Source organism: Bos mutus, chromosome 4, assembly GCF_027580195.1.
Source record: "Bos mutus isolate GX-2022 chromosome 4, NWIPB_WYAK_1.1, whole genome shotgun sequence".
NCBI classification, from domain to species: Eukaryota; Metazoa; Chordata; class Mammalia; order Artiodactyla; family Bovidae; genus Bos; species Bos mutus.
The window spans coordinates 78,329,838-78,349,946 of NC_091620.1; positions in this window are offsets into that span (position 1 = coordinate 78,329,838).

Consider the following 20,109-nt stretch of genomic DNA (forward strand, 5'->3'; position numbering starts at 1 on the left):
ACTTGAAAAATGGACAATTGAATACAGAATTTTTTTTTAAAGCAAGAGTGGTAGCAATAAAGAATTAATATCTTATACTGGGAAGGCATGGAATGTTTAACTGGTAAGTTCAGATATATTACTCAATTTGAGTATCCTTAGCCCCAAGAGCAAGAAATTTCTTTACCTTGGGAAATTTGCTTGCAATCACACTAACATGGTATAGAAGATTTGCACTGAACAAAGTTACAAGCAAGACTCATATCTCTAGCAGTTATGGCACTGCATGCTCTCATAGGAATTACGAGACCAATGGAATTATGATTTGGGGTCTTTAATGGAGGAAAGAAATCAATATTTTTTTTAAAATGTCACATTTATGAGGCAGTGAAGTATCACAGATAAACTAAGATTTGAAACCAGATTCCCCTATGTATTGGTAGTTGGATAATGGACAGTTCCTGAGCCAATCTGATTTTAGTTTCCTCATTCAAAAAATAGTTTGTAAGGAATGTAAAAAAGATTAAAGGACATAATGAAATGATTTATGAACTAGGAGCACTTGAAACACAGTACTAATAAATGTTAATAATTATCCGTTACAATTAATGAGAAATTTTTAAGCAAATGGGGTAACACAGAGTCAGACACGACTGAAGCGACTTAGCAGTAGCAGCAGCAATACTAGGACATCAAGAAATCACTGCTATGGGTTATAAAAACATAGAAAAAACAGCTCATAGACAAGAAAAGGCAGATCTAGACAGAATCAGGACAGGGACAAATCTAACTGATCCTTTCTAAAGGAATTTAATACATTCATAGAAAGATCAACATTGAAACATTTAGTCTTATAAAAGATAGGACTTCTTGTAAATGGTGCTCGACTCTCTAGAACTTTGTTTGAATTAAGCTGTTTGAAACTGGAAATGTAAGTGATTACATTTGTTTGAAACAAAGGCCAGCCCTAAAAATAACAGGAACAAAAAGGTGTATATATGAAAGATCCCTGTGTGTAAGGGAGACAAAGTATAGGGAAGTGGTCATTTTGGACATACACCCAAGAACACCAAGACAGAGAAAGGTTCAAAAAACAAAGAAATTCATTTGCCAACAGAAATGTCTTCAATCTAAAGAAATTTGTTTTCTGTATTGGGAAAGTGTAAGCTATATCATTAAATTTGTCCCCAAGATGTATCACAAGTTCCATAACATTTGCAGTGAAACATGCATTATGGACTGTAGAAAAAAGAGGTCCTAAGTTAATAACCAATCAGATAATTACAGGAGAGAAATGGAAAAAGTGGAACTTATTTTTAAATGTATGGCCTGATTAAAAACCTGAAGAAACAAAACAAAAAACAGTGCTGTGATCATTTGTCTCCAGTGATACAGAAGTAGTTGAAGTAATCTCTGAACAGATTAATAGCAAATGTCCTCACAGAAGGTATAAAATGTACCATAGCTTTTTCAGATAAGTTATCAACACCCAGAAGGGAAATTTATAACTCTACTAAGAGAGTTAGAGAATTATCAGAGTAAGACAACATCCTGAAAAAGATAAGAGATGGAAAATATTATTGAGTCGATGTGCCTAAGTTCTAAATATACTCAAAGACAATAGCAATTAGTTGAAAAATGTTTGGACGTGGGACTTCATTTTCTGTAGAACTGACAATTTGGTTCTTACATATAAATTATAATAGAAGAAAGCACTTAAAAAAAAGATTGAAATTAAGAAAACGATGTTCCTTAAAATGTAAACAGTAAGTTCTTAGACAGGACATCTCATCAGGTGATATTTCAAGAATGTGTAAACTCCTTTGATGTCCACAGGAGTTACCAGGATTGAATGACCTTATGACATTGCCATTCAAATATATTTCATAGCAGAATGAGATACTAAGAAGCAAAAAATAAAGAAGAAGAAAAGGGGGCAGGGAGGGGGAGAAAGAGAAGTTAATGAATTCATTAATTGTGATACTCATCAGATGACCAAAATACATTTCTCAGATATATTTGGTCTTCATTCATAGTTCTTGCCACACAGCTCCCCAAACCCTTGGGTTTTCTCCCATCACAATTGGGTGTATGTTAATGAAGGTGACTTTTGGATCCCACCCCAGGGTGGGCCAGTTGCCAGGAGAACCAACCATGTGAGTAGAGGATTGGAACTTTCAGTCCCGTCACCTGATTTTCCAGGAGGGGAGAGCAAGGCTTGAGGTTCAGTCAATGACCATTAGCCAGTGACTTAGTCAGTCATAACTATATAATGTTGGAGTATGAAATATCAATCCATTCCAGTATTCTTGTCTGGAAAATTCCATGGACAGAGGAGCCTGGCAGGCTACAATCCATGGGTTGCAAAGAGTTGGACATGACTGAGCATGCACATGCATGTGACTATATAATGTAGCCTCTATAAAACCCCAAAGGACAGCTCTTTGGCCCTTTTCAGAAAGTTTCCACATTGGGGAGCCAGAACACTTCCACATGCCACTGTGCTGAGCCCCAACTTCCACAAGGACGTACGATTCTTTGTTTGGGACCTATGTATCTCTTTATCTGGTTGTTGATTTGTATAATTTAATACACTTTTATAATAAATTGGTTATTGTATGAATAAACAGATTTTCTTAAGTTCCTGAGTGAGCCATTCTAGCAAATTAATTAAACCCGAGGAGAGGGTTGAGGAGATTACTGACCTAGAGCCAGTAGCTCAGAAGCACAGGTAAAAACCTGGGCTTGCAACTGGCATCTGAAGTGAAGAGTGGTTTTGTGGGATTGAGGCATCTAGCTGTGGAGTCTTCTGCTGCTGCTGCTGCTAAGTCACTTCAGTCGTGTCCGACTCTGTGTGACCCCATAGACGTTAGCCCACCAGGCTCCCCCGTCCCTGGGATTCTCCACGCAAGAACACTGGAGTGGGTTGCCATTTCCTTCTCCAATGCATGAAAGTAAAAAGTGAAAGTGAAGTCGCTCAGTCGTGTCTGACTCTTAGCGACCCCATGGACTGTAGCCTACCAGGCTTCACCGTCCATGGGATTTTCCAGCCCAGAGTACTGGAGTGGGGTGCCATTGCTTTCTCCGTGTGGAGTCTGACTCCATCTCTAAGTACAGTGTCAGAGCTGAGTTCTCCAACACCCTGCTGGCATCTGAGAATTGCTTGTTGGTGTGGAAGCCTCCAAACACACATGTTGGAATTGGATTCAGGAACACTTTCACTCATTCATTTATTTTATCACTAATTTAGAAAATGTTTACCGAGTGCCTGCTTATATTCCAGTCAGTGTTCTAGGTGCTGGTGATACAATAATTAATGAAGTGTCATCCTCTCAGGTTTTATGGTAGCAATGAAGATGTGCGGGCATGTTTAATCACGTCTGACTCTTTGCAACCCCATGGACTGTAGCCTCCTCTGTCCATAGGATTATCCAGGTGAGAATACTGCAGTGGGTTGCTATTTCCTGTTCTAGGGGACCTTCCTGATGCAGGGATCAAACCCATGTCTCTTGTGTCTCCTGCATTAGCAGGTGAATTCTTTATTACTCTGCTACCTGGAAAGCCCACAAAGATGTGACTGTGACTGCATGTAATTTATAATATTAGATAGTAGTAAGTGCTATAAAAAGTATATAGTACCAAAATCCACAATGTTAATGAAATCTCAGGAGGTACAGAGTAGGCCCAATGTAAATAACCTGAAAAAGTAGGCTGAATGTAAATAACCCAAATGAATGTCACCCAGGAGAATCCCAAGGAAGTTGAGGAAATTTAAGTCAGTATCTGTGATAACTCACAGTGTGGCAAATTCTGCAGCGCTCTGCCCAGAGCTGACTTACCCCTCTCCAAGCTGGTAGAGAAACAAAATTCCACCAGCTCACAGTGTTTCTCACTCAGTGTTATATACCCTCAGAGCAGGTGCGACGAATGACTGATGAGAGAACACTTAGGCCCAGCTCTTCCCACCAGATATAGACAACTCTCAAGGCCATCACAACGCCAGATCGCCAAGTGAGATCAGCTGAGGCCTGCGCTGTAAACGCGCGATTGGTCAGCTCCTGCCTCTTGGTTCCTCCACCCTTAATTCCTTACAGGTGTGTCTCCTGAAGGCCTTTCTTGGTAAACATTCTGCCTGAAATTCTCCATCTTGTAATGCGTTTCCAGGGATCCAGTCTAACACAGATATACTGAAGGAAGTCAAGCGATTACCTAAGAAGCTTGGTGAAAATTCAGTACAGACTTTTTTCCTTCATGTGCTAATTGGCTATTTGTATATCTTCTTTGGAGAAATATCTATTTAGATTCTCTGCCCATTTTTAAAATTGGATTCTATTTTTTATTATTGAGTTGCAAGATTTCTTTATATATTTTGGGCAAAAACTCCTATTGAGGTACATGATTGGCAGATATTTTTTCTCATTATGTGGGTTGTCTTTTCACTTTTTTAAAAATTGATTTTAATTGGAGGATTATTGCTTTTCAGTGTTGTATTGGTTTCTATCATAGAACGATGTGAATCAGCCATAAGTATACAATGTCCCCTTACCTCTTAAACCTCACTCCCACCCCATCCCACCTGTCTAGGCTATCACAGAGCACTAGCTTGAGCTCCCTGTGTTATATAGCAACTTCCTGTGATCTATTTTACATATGGTAATATATATGTTTTGATGATATTCTCTCAACTCATCCTACCCTCTCTTTCCCCCACTGTGTCCACAAATCTGTTCTCTGTGTCTCTATTCCTGCCCTGCAAATAGATTCATCAGTACCATTTTTTCTAGATTCCATATGTACACATTAATATACAATATTTTTTTCTCTTTTTGAACTTTCTTCACTTGGTATAACAGGCTCTGGGTTTATCCACTTCTAGATACTGACTGACTCAAATTTGTTCCTTTTAATGGTTGAGTAGTATTCAGTTGTATATATGTACTACATCTTCATTATCCATTCATCTGTCAATGGACGTCTAGGTTGCTTTGGTATCCTGGCTATTGTAAATAGTGCTGCAATGAACTTTGGAGTACACATATCTTTTTTCAATTATGGTTTTCTCAGGGTATATGCCTGGGAGTGGATTTGCTACATCATATGTTAGTTTTAATCTTAGCTTTTTAAGGAAATTCCATACTGTTCTCCATAGTGGCTGTATCAATTTACATCCCCGCCAACAGTGCAAGAGTGTTCCCTTTTTTCCACATCCTCACCACCATTCTTGTTTGCAGATTTTTTGATCATGGCCATTCTGACTGGTGTGAGATGATACCTCTTTGTTGTCTTGATTTGCATTTCTCTAATAATGACAATGTTGAGTAGTTTTTCATGTTTATTGGCCGTCTGTATGTGTATGGAGAAATGGCTGTTTAGGTCTTCTGCCCGATTTTTATTGAGTTGTTTCACTCTCTTTTTAAAAACATTTATTTTTTTATTTAAAAAATTTAAATTTTAAGGTTACTTTCACTTACAATTATTTCTTAAGTACAGTTTTAATATGAAAGGAAATAAGTACAACATTTGGGGGTAAATTTTGATACTGAAGGAATATGAAACATGCAAATAACATTCACTGAAAACTTTAAACAAGAAACTTGAGCTCACATCTGTTTAAAAAAATACTTAAAATTTTTTTTCTTTATGCTTAAAAGGGCTATCTACAACTCCTTATCAAGACCTTTTAATGATGATCTTTTCAAATTACTGATAGTCACCATCAAGGAAAACCTTTGTTCATACAGATATATGAGATACCATTTAAATATATTTAAAAACTGTTTAAAAATTCAAAACTATTGAAATTATGTTTAAAGCTATTAAAGAGATTATTTCCTTCATTAATACTTTAATGATAAATTTTCTTATAATAACTGTAATAGATTTCAAATTCATTCAAACTTTTTCAAATCAATAATTTCAAAATAAGGTGAATATTTCAATTGTAGAATACAAATACATTGCTAGGACTGTAACCCGGCTGCTAGCTTAGATGTCTCTAAAATTGCATTTGGACTGCAAGAGGAATATAATGTATGTAAAGACAGTGTAAGATCCTAGCCCTGACCTTGGCCTATACACCATGCTCTTTTGTGTGCCTGGAACACAGGCAGCATGCATGCAGCAGCTCAATGGACTGCACATCCAGAGTGGCTGCTGATATAGATGTCCCAGTGGTAGGGGATTTGCATTCTTATTATAGAGCAGAACCTACTGGATGTTTTGTGTGTTCACTGTTCACAGGGACCTTGGGCACACTTTCTGGCTTGCTTGCTCTGCCTGGACCATTGTCTGAGAAACTCAGGGAGAAAGAACTTCAGTGATCTGTATTTCAGGGCACACCCAGAATCCTTTTGTGGAACCCCATGGTGTGCTGCATACAAATTGGGTAGCTCAGGGATATACTTCTAGGAGTATATTCTCAGATGACCAATAAAGGATCTCAGGGAAATATGCAGATCTTAAGCAGTTTAACTGGGATAAAGGAACTAAGACTTACAGTCTCAGCAATTCATGACATTTACAAAGCCAACTCTAATACTTGTGATTCATCCCCCTAGTCAAATTTTAAAGTTCAAAAATCACACACACATGCTCAGTGTTTCCACTCAAAATTTTGGATCATCTCCTTCCTTCATCTGTGGATTTTCAGTTCTCCTAGTTTTCTCTGCTATCTGGTGACGACTTTCCAAATTAAAGTTTCTATTTCTTCATCTATGTCATTACTTGGCAGTACTGAGAAAAAAATTGCCCCTTTTCCTGCCCTTTCCCCTGAAACCTGGAGGCTGAAGCTGGAGGACTTGATATAAACTTCAAATAAATCACAACAGATCATATATGAACAACCCTCAGGCCTGCTACTATGTGGGCAACTCAGAAAGTTTAGCAGAATAACCAATGCCATCACCAAAGACATTCAAACTGCAAACCAGGAGATCCACTGGCTGGCCACTGCTGTCTCTGAGTCCAGCATCTAGAAATCTCAACTGATTGTGCTCTGGACTCAGAAACTGGGTTTCCAATTATTAGTGTTTGCTCTTCTTCTATTTTTATAGAAAATGCCTTCATTAGATGCTTGACTAGTAGTATCACCCAGCAAATATCCTCTGCTAACAAATTCCAGCAGATGCTTCAGTTGATCTTTTCTTTTTTTTTTTTTTCAGTTGATCTTTAATGAATAAAATTTGACCAAATGAGAAATGTCTTAAGTTAGAAAAGACATTCTTCTTTCCATGAACAAGAGGAGAGACTGACCAGGATTCACTCCTTCACCAAACTTTAGTCTGGTTCTTCTGAGCTAGACAAAGTCCCATTCTTGGGCATGTTGCCCAACAGCCCAGTTTTACCCAGAACTCCCTGACCCTTGGAATCTGATCACCCTCGATAGTTGATGTCTGGTCACCCTGGCTGCTCACTTCATTGAGAATCCTGTTAGATGGGTTTAACCAGAATCCCTTTTGCCTGTCCTGTTTCCTCTTAGTAAGTTTCCACCCGCACTACCTTCCCTCCATCTTCTCTTTGGCTGGAAAGTCCCACTTTTTATTGTATTCAGAATTGAGCCTAGGCTATACTAAGGTTTCTTTTCTCCTATTGCAACAGTTCTGGAGTGAAATCTTTATTTTTTTTTTTATCATCTCAACTACTATCAGACTCTGGTTTTTCTTTGACAAAGAGAACCATCTGTCTACCGAAACTAAGGAAAGAGATTCCACAGGACTCCTCGGAAGAAATTATTTTATTGTTGAAAAGTTAAGCCTGTGGGAAGCCTCTAGTTTCTGTTTCAGAATTTTTTTTTTTTACACTTTTGACTTTAAGAAAGATAATTGCTATTACATATTCTATTGTCTTACATTTGGTTGATCACTAGTGTCAGCATCAAAAGAAATGTATTATATAACTTTTTATTTCTGAAATTATGTTGTAAAATTAATTCAACTACTGGATTCTATGAAGGAGAAACAGAATGAAAAGAGATTATGGGTTTCTGTGGCCATTGTTGTTTGTTTCTTTTCTTTGTTTTTTTTTGTTTTTTCTTCTCAGCAGCCAAGAATAATCTCTAAGCCAATAAAAGATTGTGTGATGCTAATGATATTGAGAGAGATCTTATTGATAGTAATCTGTGATTAATTGTAACACAGAAACTAGTTTATGAATGGGTGGCAAAGGGACATGTAATTACAAAGAAAATCACAGGCAGTTTGCCAGTATCCAAAGTCTATGGAGAAAATGAGAGTGATCCCATGAAGGAAGTATTTAGAGAATCCTGAATTCATGTGAAAGTTTATAATGCCCCTGATATATGGGTTGGTGCCAGTGGAATTTGACTCAGCAGGAATCAAGACCAATATCCTAGGAAATGATGCTTCAGGAAGATGAAAGCACAAGGTAAAAGCTTAGACAATTAGGCGCTCTCATCTACAAAGGAGGCTTGAGACTCATTCCTAAATTTTCTGAAAACAGGAAATCTATCTTTCAGGGAGAACAACACCCATGCTGTTTTGACACTGACTATCCTAGATCAGCAGCATTCACTTAGTAATGGAACCCTTTTCAGATTACTGTATTTTAAAAATCAACTCATACAAAAGAAAGCAGAGAAGAATTAGATTCTATTTCTCAAATTGTGCAACTCTTCTCCCCAAGCTTGGTACTGAGAAGTTCCATGATCCAACTCCCACCACCCCCATTCTTAAAATCTAGCATTAACTAAGTTAGAAGTAAAGTATTTAATACGATTGTTTTAGCATCTTCAAAGAATTTTAGCTTGCTTAACACAGAGAGTAGGTCTTGCTTAAAACAAGAAAAATCTTGTTTGTGATCATGTAGACTGCTTGGACAAAGTGTAATTGTTGTTTTTAGAATAAAATCTTCATCTAGTGAGGCATTTACAGGCTTCCCTCATCGCTCAGTTGGTAAAGAATCCACCTGCAATGCAGGAGACCCCTACTTGATTCCTGGATCAGGAAGATCTACTGGAGAAGGGATAGGCTACCCACTCCAGTATTCTGGCCTGGAAAATTCCAGGGACTATACAGTCCATGGGGTTGCAAAGAGTCAGACACCACTGAGCGACTTTCACTTTCACTAACTGGTACACTCTATCTCCTATAACTACCTCCGCATGTGCAACAGCTGGGAACGTACTACATATACTGAAAACACAGCACTATACAGAGGAATTTTGTTGTTAATGTTGCTTATATCATATAAATAATATATAAATATATATAACAGACCATTCAAAATAAGTGAAGTGAAGTCGCTCAGTCGTGTCTGACTCTTTGTGACCCCGTGGACTATAGCCCACCAGGCTCCTCCACCCATGGGATTCTCCAGGCAAGAATACTGGAGTGGGTTGCCAGTTCCTTCTCCAAACAGACCATTCAGGTATGAGCTAAATCAAATCCCTTATGATTATACGGTGGAAGTGACAAATAGATTCAAGGGATTAGGTCTGATAGAGTGCCTGAAGAACAATGGACAGAGGTTTGTGACATTGTACAAGAGGCAGTGATCAAGACCATCCCCAAGAAAAATAAATGTAAAAAAGGCAAAATGGTGGTCGGAGGAGGCCTTACAAATAGCTGAGAAAAGAAGAGAAGCAAAAGGGAAAGGAGAAAAGGAAAGATATACCCATTTGAATGCAGAGGTCTAAAGAATAGCATGGAGAGATAACAAAGCCTTCTTCAGTCATCACAAAGACATAGAGGAAAGCAACAGAATGGGAAAGACTAGAGAACACTTCAAGAAAATTAGAGATACCAAGGGAACATTTCATGCAAACATGGGCTCAATAAAGGACAGAAATAGTATGTACCTAACAGAAGCAGAAGATATTAAGAAGTAGCAAGAATACACAGAAGAACTATACAAAAGCAGTCTTAAAGACCCAGATAACCATGATGGTGTCATTACCCACCTAGAGCCAGACATCTTTAGGGTTTTAGCCAGACATTTTTAGGGTTTCCTTAGGCTTCCTGTGGTCAGCAAAACAATATACATGACTGGGACTTAAGATTGTAGTACACTCTGGCAATATCTTTTAGCTTCTTTGAGATATAAAGAGACGTCTTTACTGTGTTCTGACCTTTTTCATTATCAAATCTGGAGTAGAACAGGTCACAAAAGTGATGTTTTACACCATGATTAGTGTCATTTATGGTTTTTCCAGTAGTTGTGTATGGATGTGAGAGTTGGACCGTAAAGAAAGCTGAGCACTGAAGAATTGATGTTTTTGAATGTGGTGTTGGAGAAGACTCTTGAGAGTCCCTTGGACTGCAAAGAGATCCAACCAGTCCATCCTAAAGAAAATCAGTCCTGAATATTCATTGGAAGGACTGATGCTGAAGCTGAAACTCCATACATTGGCCACCTGATGCAAACTGATTTATTGAAAACTTTGAAAAGACCCTGAGGCTGGGAAAGGTTGAATGTAGTAAGATAAGGAGACGACAGAGGATGATATGGTTGGATGGTATCACTGACTTGATGAATATGTGTTTGAGCAGTCTCTGGGAGTTGGTGATGGTTGGAGAAGGCAATGGCAACCCACTCCAGTACTCTTGCCTGGAAAGTCCCATGGACGGAGGAGCCTGGTAGGCTGCAGTCCATGGGGTCGTGAAGAGTTGGACACGACTGCACGACTTCACTTTCACTTTTCACTTTCATGTATTGGAGAAGGAAATGGCAACCCACACCGGTACTCTTGCCTGGAGAATCCCAGGGATGGCGGAGCCTAGTGGGCTGCCGTCTTTGGGGTCGCACAGAGTCGGACACGACTGAAGCGACTTAGCAGCAGCAGCAGCAGGGAAGCCTGGGAGAAGGCAATGGCACCCCACTCCAGTACTCCTGCCTGGAAAAATCCCATGGCTGGAGGAGCCTGGTAGGCTGCAATCCATGGGGTCACTGAGGGTTGGACACGACTAAGCGATTTCACTTTCACTTTTCACTTTCATGCACTGGAGAAGGAAATGGCAACCCACTCCAGGGTTCTTACCTGGAGAATCCCAGGGACTGGGGAGCCTGGTAGGCTGCCATCTATGGGGTCACACAGAGTCGGACATGACTGAAGTGACTTAGCAGCAGCAGGGAAGCCTGGAGTGCTGCAGTTCAGGGGGTCGCAAAGAGTTGGACATGACTGAGTGACTGAACTGAACTGATAATATATGTGTGCACGTGTGTGCAAAGTCGCTTCATTTGTGTCTGATTCTTTGTAACCCTATGGACTGTAGCCAGCCAGGCTCCTCTGCCCATGGGATTTTCCAGGTAAGAATGCTGGAATAGGTTGCCATTTCCTCCTCTAGAGGATCTTCCCAACCCAGGGATCAAACCCATGTCTATCTCCCGCATTGGCAGGTGGGTTTTTACCATTAGTGCCACCTGGGAGATATATGGGAGGTATATATATATACCTTTATATATAATGGTATATATGTGTGTATATACACCTTTAGAAAAAAGTAGAAAATAAACTAAGAGGAAAAATCACCTATTTTCAAAACACTCAGAAAAATAACTAATACCATTTTGGTGTAAAGACTTACTTCATATATATACATAACTACAAAAAACATATACATTTTTAATTGGATATTGGAACTAAACCTCCTTTTACTACCTACTACTAACAATCCTCTACCATGAAGACTGTGCCATTCCCTGTTAATACATGTTTATCTTCATTCTCAATGATACATAGAATTTCAATATGTATATGTATTCATTTTTACTCAATATCTATTAATGGATATTTTTAGGGTTCTGCCTGATTTTTCACTAATAACAGTGGCCATTCTCCTGAATATATATGTATACACACACACACACACACACACACACATATTTGCCAACATGTACAATTATTTCTTTATAGTATTAGAAGTAGAATTTCTTGATTAAACAATGTGAAAATGTTTGACTTTTTGTCTATGTTGCTAAATGTCCCAGTGTAAAGTCTATATGAATTTAAAATCAGAAGTATGCTGGGAGAATGGAAACAAGAAATTGTACCACTCTAGAGCAAGGAATATTTTGATGTGTACTGCTTTGAAAAAAATCATTTTTACTCAAACTCAAAAAAGTTTTCAGTTATTTCAGAGAATCTGTTCCCTATTCCTTTACATTTAGCATGACAAGCAGTTTGTGCAAATATCTTTCACATTTAAGAAATAAAAGAATCACAAAAACAGTTTTCTAAAAATGTTGCTTAGAAGAAGAAATAAAATTATAGAAGACAAATAACTAAGAAACTTATGAAAATAAGGATACTTCAAATAAATGTGAAATGTAACTAAAGTCATAATTAGTTTTAAAATCGGAGAAGGCAATGGCACCCCACTCCAGTACTCTTGCTTGGAAAATCCTATGGATGGAGGAGCCTGGTGGGCTGCAGTCCATGGGGTCGCTAGGAGTTGGACACGACTGAGCGACTTCACTTTCATTCATTCAAGAAGGAAATGCCAACCACTTCAGTGTTCTTGCCTGGAGAATCCCAGGGATGGGGGAGCCTGGTGGGCTGCCGTCTATGGGGTCACATAGAGTCGGACACAACTGAAGCAACTTAGCAGCAGCAGCAGCAGCAGTTTTAAAATATCTAAAGCATTCAACTTAAGGAGTTAGGAAAAAACAATAAAGAAAAATTCCAGTGGAATACAGACAATGCATATTTTTGCTCATAATTTTAAACTCAAAGCCTAATAGAGCATAAGAATTTTGTTGTTCAATACGTCTATAAATTGTACACTGTGATTGAGAATATATAACTGAGGATTTAATAAAGATGAAAGATAAATAAGCTTCTCTGGTGGCTCTGTCAGGAAAAAATCTTTCTGCATTGCAGGAGAGGCAGGTTCGATCCCTTGATCCCTAAGTCTAGAAGGAAATGGCAACCCACTCCAATATTCTTGCCTGGGAGATACCATGGACAGGGGAGCCTGGTGGGCTACAGTCCATGCAGTCACAAGAATCAGACAGGACTTAGGGACTAAACCAACACCAAAAGATAAAATTAATGCTACTGCTGCTGCTACTGCTGCTGCTGCTGCTAAGTCAGGACTGAGCGACTGAGCACTCACGTGCACACCATGAACCCACCCATATGGGAAGTAGCTTTTGAAGACAGAGATCCTGTCTCCCTTCAGGGCAAAGACCAGATAGGATTACTGCTCTAAATTCAGTTACTCTCCTTTAATCTGTTGCTGCTGCTAAGTCACTTCAGTCATGTCTGACTCTGTGCGACCCCATAGATGGCAGCCCACCAGGCTCCCCAGTCCCTGGGATTCTCCAGGCAAAATTGATGAGGTATGAAAAAAAAAAAAAGAACCAAAATCTGAAATATTCTTTTTTATATTTGTAACTTTTAAAAAGCTCTTAGATAATTTTTTTGAGCAAGTTTATTTATCTTTGCTTGTTTTTTTTTTTTTTTTCCCCCTATTTGTAGAAACAAAGATCCTCCTATGAGATATGACCTTTGGTATCAAAAACTGAAAAGATCTGAAATTTTCCCTAGTTGCATGTTAACAAATTATCCTGCCTTTGTTTTATGCATGGTACTTTAGTTGTTAAGCCATGTCCACTTCTTGGAGCCCATGGACTGTAGCCTGCCAGGCTCCTTTGTCCATGGGATTTCCCAGGAAAGAATACTGGAGTGGGTTACCACTTTTTTCCACAGGGGATCTTTCTGACCCAGGGATCGAATTCATGTCTCTTACATCTCTTGCATTGCAGGCAGATTCTTTACCTACTGAGCCACCAGGGAAGTCTGCCTCTGTTTTATAGGAGCTGGTAAAAGACATCAAACTCCTGGGTCAGAGATGAAGGGCTTTATTATTTAGAACAACAGGAAAAGTCAGAGGATAAACATTTGCATTGGTTCTGCCAGACACAAAGCCCACAGGACACTAAAAGGAGGGCTGGGTGATACCTGCATACACAGTGGAGTAGATTAAAGGAGCAGAGAAGGCGATGGCACCCCACTCCAGTACTCTTGTCTGGAAAATCCCATGGACAGAGGAGCCTGGTAGGCTATAGTCCATGGGGTCGATAAGAGTCAGACACGACTGAGCGACTTCACTTTCACTTTTCACTTTCATCCACTGGAGAAGGAAATGGCAACCCACTCCAGTGTTCTTGCCTGGAGAATCCCAGGGATGGCGGAGCCTGGTGGGCTGCCATCTATGGGGTCGCACAGAGTCAGACATGACTGAAGTGACTTAGCAGCAGCAACAGATTAAAGGAGAGTAACTGAATTTAGAGCAGTAATCCTATCTGGTCTTTGCCCTGAAGGGAGACAGGATCTCTGTCTTCAAAAGCTACTTCCCATATGGGTGGGTTCATGGTGTGCACGTGAGTGCTCAGTCGCTCAGTCCTGTCTGACTGTTTGGTACCCCACAGACTGTAACCCACCAGGATCCTCTGTCCATGGAATTTTCCAGGCAAGAAAACAGGAATGGGTTGTCACTTGCTTCTCCAGAGGATCTTCCTGACCCAGTGATTAAACCTGCGTCTCCTGCATTGGCAGTAGATTCTTTACCACTGAACCACCTTGGAAGCCCTCTTGCCACATCAGATCAGATCAGATCAGTCGCTCAGTTGTGTCCGACTCTTTGCAACCCCATGAATCGCAGCACGCCAGGCCTCCCTGTCCATCACCAACTCCCGGAGTTCACTCAGACTCACATCCATCGAGTCAGTGATGCCATGCAGCCATCTCATCCTCTGTCATCCCCTTCTCCTCCTGCCCCCAATCCCTCCCAGCATCAGAGTCTTTTCCAATGAGTCAACTCTTCCCATGAGGTGGCCAAACTACTGTAGTTTCAGCTTTAGCGTCATTCCTTCAAAAGAACACCCAGGGCTGATATCCTTCAGAATGGACTGGTTGGATCTCCTTGCAGTCCAAGGGACTCTCAAGAGTCTTCTCCAACACCACAGTTCAAAAGCATCAAGTCTTCAGTGCTCAGCCTTCTTCACAGTCCAACTCTCACATCCATACATGACCACAGGAAAAACCATAGCCTTGACTAGACGAACTTTGTTGGCAAAGTAATGTCTCTGCTTTTGAATATGCTATCTAGGTTGGTCATAACTTTCCTTCCAAGGAGTAAGCGTCTTTTAATTTCATGGCTGCAATCACCATCTGTAGTGATTTCGGAGCCCAGAAAAATAAAGTCTGACACTGTTTCCCCATCTATTTCCCATGAAGTGGTGGGACCGGATGCCATGATCTTCGTTTTCTGAATGTTGAGCTTTAAGCCAACTTTTTCACTCTCTACTTTCACTTTCATCAAGAGGCTTTTGAGTTCCTCTTCACTTTCTGCCATAAGGGTGGTGCCATCTGCATATCTGAAGTTATTGATATTTCTCCCGGAAATCTTAATTCCAGTTTGTGTTTCTTCCAGCCCAGCCTTTCTCATGATGTACTCTGCATAGAAGTTAAATAAACAGGGTGACAATATACAGCCTTGACCAACTCCTTTTCCTATTTGGAACCAGTCTGTTGTTCCATGTCCAGTTCTAACTGTTGCTTCCTGACTGCATACAAATTTCTCAAGAGGCAGGTCAGGTGGTCTGGTATTCCCATCTCTTGAAGAATTTTCCACAGTTTATTGTGATCCACACAGTCAAAGGCTTTGGCATAGTCAATAAAGCAGAAATAGATGTTTTTCTGGAACTCTTTTGCTTTTTCTATGATCCAGCAGATGTTGGCAATTTGATCTCTGGTTCCTCTGCCTTTTCTAAAACCAGCTTGAACATCTGGAAGTTCACGGTTCACATATTGCTGAAGCCTGGCTTGGAGAATTTTGAACACTACTTTAGTAGCGTGTGAGATGAGTGCAATTGTGTGGTAGTTTGAGCATTCTTTGGCATTGCCTTTCTTTGGGATTGGAATGAAAACTGACCTTTTCTAGTCCTGTGGCCACTGCTGAGTTTTCCAAATTTGCTGGCATATTGAGTGTAGCACTTTCACAGAGTCATCTTTCAGGATTTGGAATAGCTCAACTGGAATTCCATCACCTCCACTAGCTTTTGTTCGTAGTGATGCTTCCTAAGGCCCTCTGGACTTCACATTCCAGGATGTCTGGCTCTAGGTCAGTGATCACACCATCGTGATTATCTGGGTCATGAAGATCTTTTTTGTACAGTTTTTCTGTGTATTCTTGCCATCTCTTCTTAATATCTTCTGCTTCTGTTAGGTCCATACCATTTCTGTCCTTTATCGAGCCCATCTTTGCATGAAATGTTCCTTTGGTATCTCTAATTTTCTTGAAGAGATCCCTAGTCTTTCCCATTCTGTTGTTTTCCTCTATTTCTTTGCATTGATTGCTGAAGAAGGCTTTCTTATCTCTTCTTGCTATTCTTTGGGACTCTGCATTCAGATGTTTATATCTTTCCTTTTCTCCTTTGCTTTTCGCTTCTCTTCTTTTCACAGCTATTTGTAAGGCCTCCCCAGACAGCCATTTTGCTTTTTTCATTTCTTTTCCATGGGGATGGTCTTGATCCCTGTCTCCTGTACAATGTCATGAACCTCATTCCATAGCTCATCAGGCATTCTATCTATCAGATCTAGGCCCTTAAATCTATTTCTCACTTCCACTGTATAATCATAAGGGATTTGATTCAGGTCGTACCTGAATGGTCTAGTGGTTTTCCCTACTTTCTTCAATTAAACATCCCTAAAAAGATGGTCTAGAATAAAGTCAGTCAGTGCCTTTATTTGCAAGATGTACAGAGATGCTGGAAACCCATGGAGAATCATCTCCTGCCAGGACAAGGGAAAGGAAGCACTGTTATTGAATGAGCAGCAGCAAATAGGTTTGTCAGATTATAAAAAACCAGATGGGTATTTTTACCAATATTTTGTGTTGGATCACCCACTTTAATGCTAAAGGCTGCTGAGGAAACAAACAGTAGTTTCTTGCAATTCCTCACTTCACAATTTCTGAAATCTAGCAGTTCTTTGCTAACCTCCCCATCCTAGATTTTCAAGTATTTTGTGTCTAATTTCCTATATTAAATACCTCCTGTTTATAATACTTTGTATGCTTTCTGTTTTCCTGAGCAAACTCTATCTGATTCAGTATATAAAAACATGGATCCAGGACACAGACTGTCATATGTGGGAACCTGGGATTAGTCATTGGAAAGTTATATGACTTTGTCATCAGCAAAAAACAGAAGAGTCCATAGAAATGGTAAACAGGAAAGAAAGTGCCTACTAAAGACAAGTTTATGGCATGATCAGAGAAGAAAGATCTTTTTATTATTACCCTTAAAAATATGTTTTTAAATAACTTAGTAGATACAGACCTATAAATACAGAACCAGAAATAAGATTTGGTGTTGTAAATTGCAGATTTACAAGGCAAATGGAATTTTTAACTTTGCTTTGCCTACTGGAAAAATTGGAGTACTGGTTTGAATGAGTAGAACTGGAATAAGAATTTTCCAGTGGATTCCAGTGAATCAGAGGAGCTTACACTGCTTACTTTCACTGATCCTTGGTTTCCATCAGAATCAGTGTTATCTTTCCCTATCTAGGAATGTTAGCCTCACTTTGCCTGATGATTCTGAATTACCTCAGTGAAGCATCCCCTTGTAAGGCAATGCCAACTCTCTTTAAGACCCACCCCCACTCTTCTCATTGCTTCCAGACATGTAATCAGAAGCTGAGCACAGGATGTGGGGGATGATTTCAAATTCAAATCCAGGAGAAGTTGGCACCATACGCTGAAGCAAAAGCAATGTTTTCCAAATTTATATTCACAGAAAACAGGGCATAATGTTGGTAAAAATAATTCTAAGGGTTTTATAGCAGGACACAACGAACCAATAACAACAATTAAAAATACATGTATAAAGCTGGTTTATTGAAAAGGCACCCTTATCAGACATCCTGGAGTAACTGTGTTCCCACAAGCAGCTCAGACTGTTGACTTAAATCTGAACATATCAATGACCTAAATTAAATAAGTATGAGGTGCCAGGATTTCTTTAGTATCGTGTTGACCGAAATATCTAAAAGCTTGGAAATAAGAAGATCAGAGAATATTAATTATGGGAAACTTTCACATCTATGGCCTTACTGTATCCCTGAGGAGAGTTTAGAGAATACTCCCTTTACCAAAGCTTTGACTGATGCGGCATCTTAGAAAGAATAGTGCTAGCTCTTCATTGCAGGCTGAGGAAGACTGTGAGAGATAGTGCGGCTGAAATGGACTTCTCAGTTTTAAAGAGTGAATGGCAGAAGCCGGAGACAAGAAGGTATTTTTTCTCTCTGCAGATGGTGAAGGGTGGAGCAAGGTAACTTGACTCTGATACTCTAGGTTTCAATAGTTGAGCAACCGACTAAAATTTTACTTGATTCTTATAATGTCTACTTGACCTGGTTTCATTAAAAATGCAAGGTTGGTCTTCCCTGGTGGTCCAGTGGTTAAGAATCTGCCTGCCAATGCTGGGGACACATGCTTGATCCCTGGTCCAGAAAGATTCCACATGCCACAGAGCAACTAAAGCCCGTGCACCACAACTGCTGAAGAGCCCACGTGCCTAGAGCCCGTGCTCAGCAACAAGAGAAGTCACTGCAGTGAGAAGCCTACGCAACACAAGAAAGAGTAGCCCTGCTCATGACAACTAGAGAAAGCCCACGAGCAGAAATGAAGACCTAGCTCAGCTGAAAATAAATAAAAAGTCAAGGTTTAGTAAGCAGAGATCTGAAAGGAGTCACTACCATGGAATCATAACTCAATGACTCCATGGAGTCATAACTAGATCATGCCCGATTTAATCCAGTTCACAGAAGCTTTTGAATAGAGGTGTCAATTTCCATTATGGAAATTTCCCGCAGGATTACCACAAGTATATACTGTAAATGTTTGTTTCAGTCTTCCACAGAGTGACCTGAGGACATTTGCCAGAGTGACCATGCACTGAGTAGGGGGGATGGCTCAGACTTATAAAATATTTTTGAACCTTGGTCCCAAACAACCACCAATACACAAGGCTTCAAAACATCTCAGTATGAGTTTGGTTTCATTGTGTTCAGAAAATAGTTTTGGCCAATGTCCTTCTGACACCCCGTGATTATTATTCCAGAATATTATTACTTTTATGAATGCATATTTAGGATAGACATAACTACTGGCAGAGTCCCCACATTGGCTTTCTGATGGCTTTCTATCAGAAGAGGACCACTATAGTAGGATGGGAAAATTTAGAAGCCGAGGAAGTACTTCTGTCACCGTAGCAGAAGATGAAAACTCATGTCAAATCTGGAGAAGGCAATGGCACCCCACTCCAGTACTCTTGCCTGGAAAATCCCTAGGACGGAGGAGCCTGGTGGGCTGCAGTCCATGGGGTCGCTAAGAGTCGGACACGGCTGAGCAACTTCACTTTCACTTTTCACTTTCATGTATTGGAGAAGGAAATGGCAACCCACTCCAGTGTTCTTGCCTGGAGAATCCCAGGGACAGGGGACCCTGGTGGGCTGCCGTCTATGGGGTCACATAGAGTCGGACACAACTGAAGCAACTTAGCAGCAGCAGCAGCATGTCAAATCACAGGCAATTGCAAAACTTATTGCCATCACTAACTACTTGAAAGATACAGGATACATTTTAAAAATCACATTCTCATTTAATTCACCTATTTTTTATGCAGAAGACATATAGATTCTTCAGAATATTAGTTGATTTTCATGAAATTAATCAGGTGGTGACTCTAATTTCAATTGCTCTCCCAGTTGGACTATATTAGAGTAAATCAACTCAGCACCTAGTATTTAGTACACAGCTATTGAGCAGTGTCTTGTCATCATCCTTCCTCAGGGCTGTATTGACTCTTTTGCTCTCTGTTGTCTCAGGTTCTTTAGGGAACTATTACATAGGATATTACGTTTGTCCACTACATTAGTGACATCAGGCCAATTGCCTTGTTAAGACATATGTGTCCTAGAGGGTACAGAAAATTCTCATGGAAATTCAGGAATCTTGGTTGATTTTCTAGGGGGTCCAATGGGCATATCAAGATATCTCATCTAGAACTTTTACTGTGCTTTCTATTACCACCATAAAAAGAGTGATAGTTCTTGGGAGGAGCTTTGGTTCTAGAGACAACATATATCACATTTCAGGATGTTCT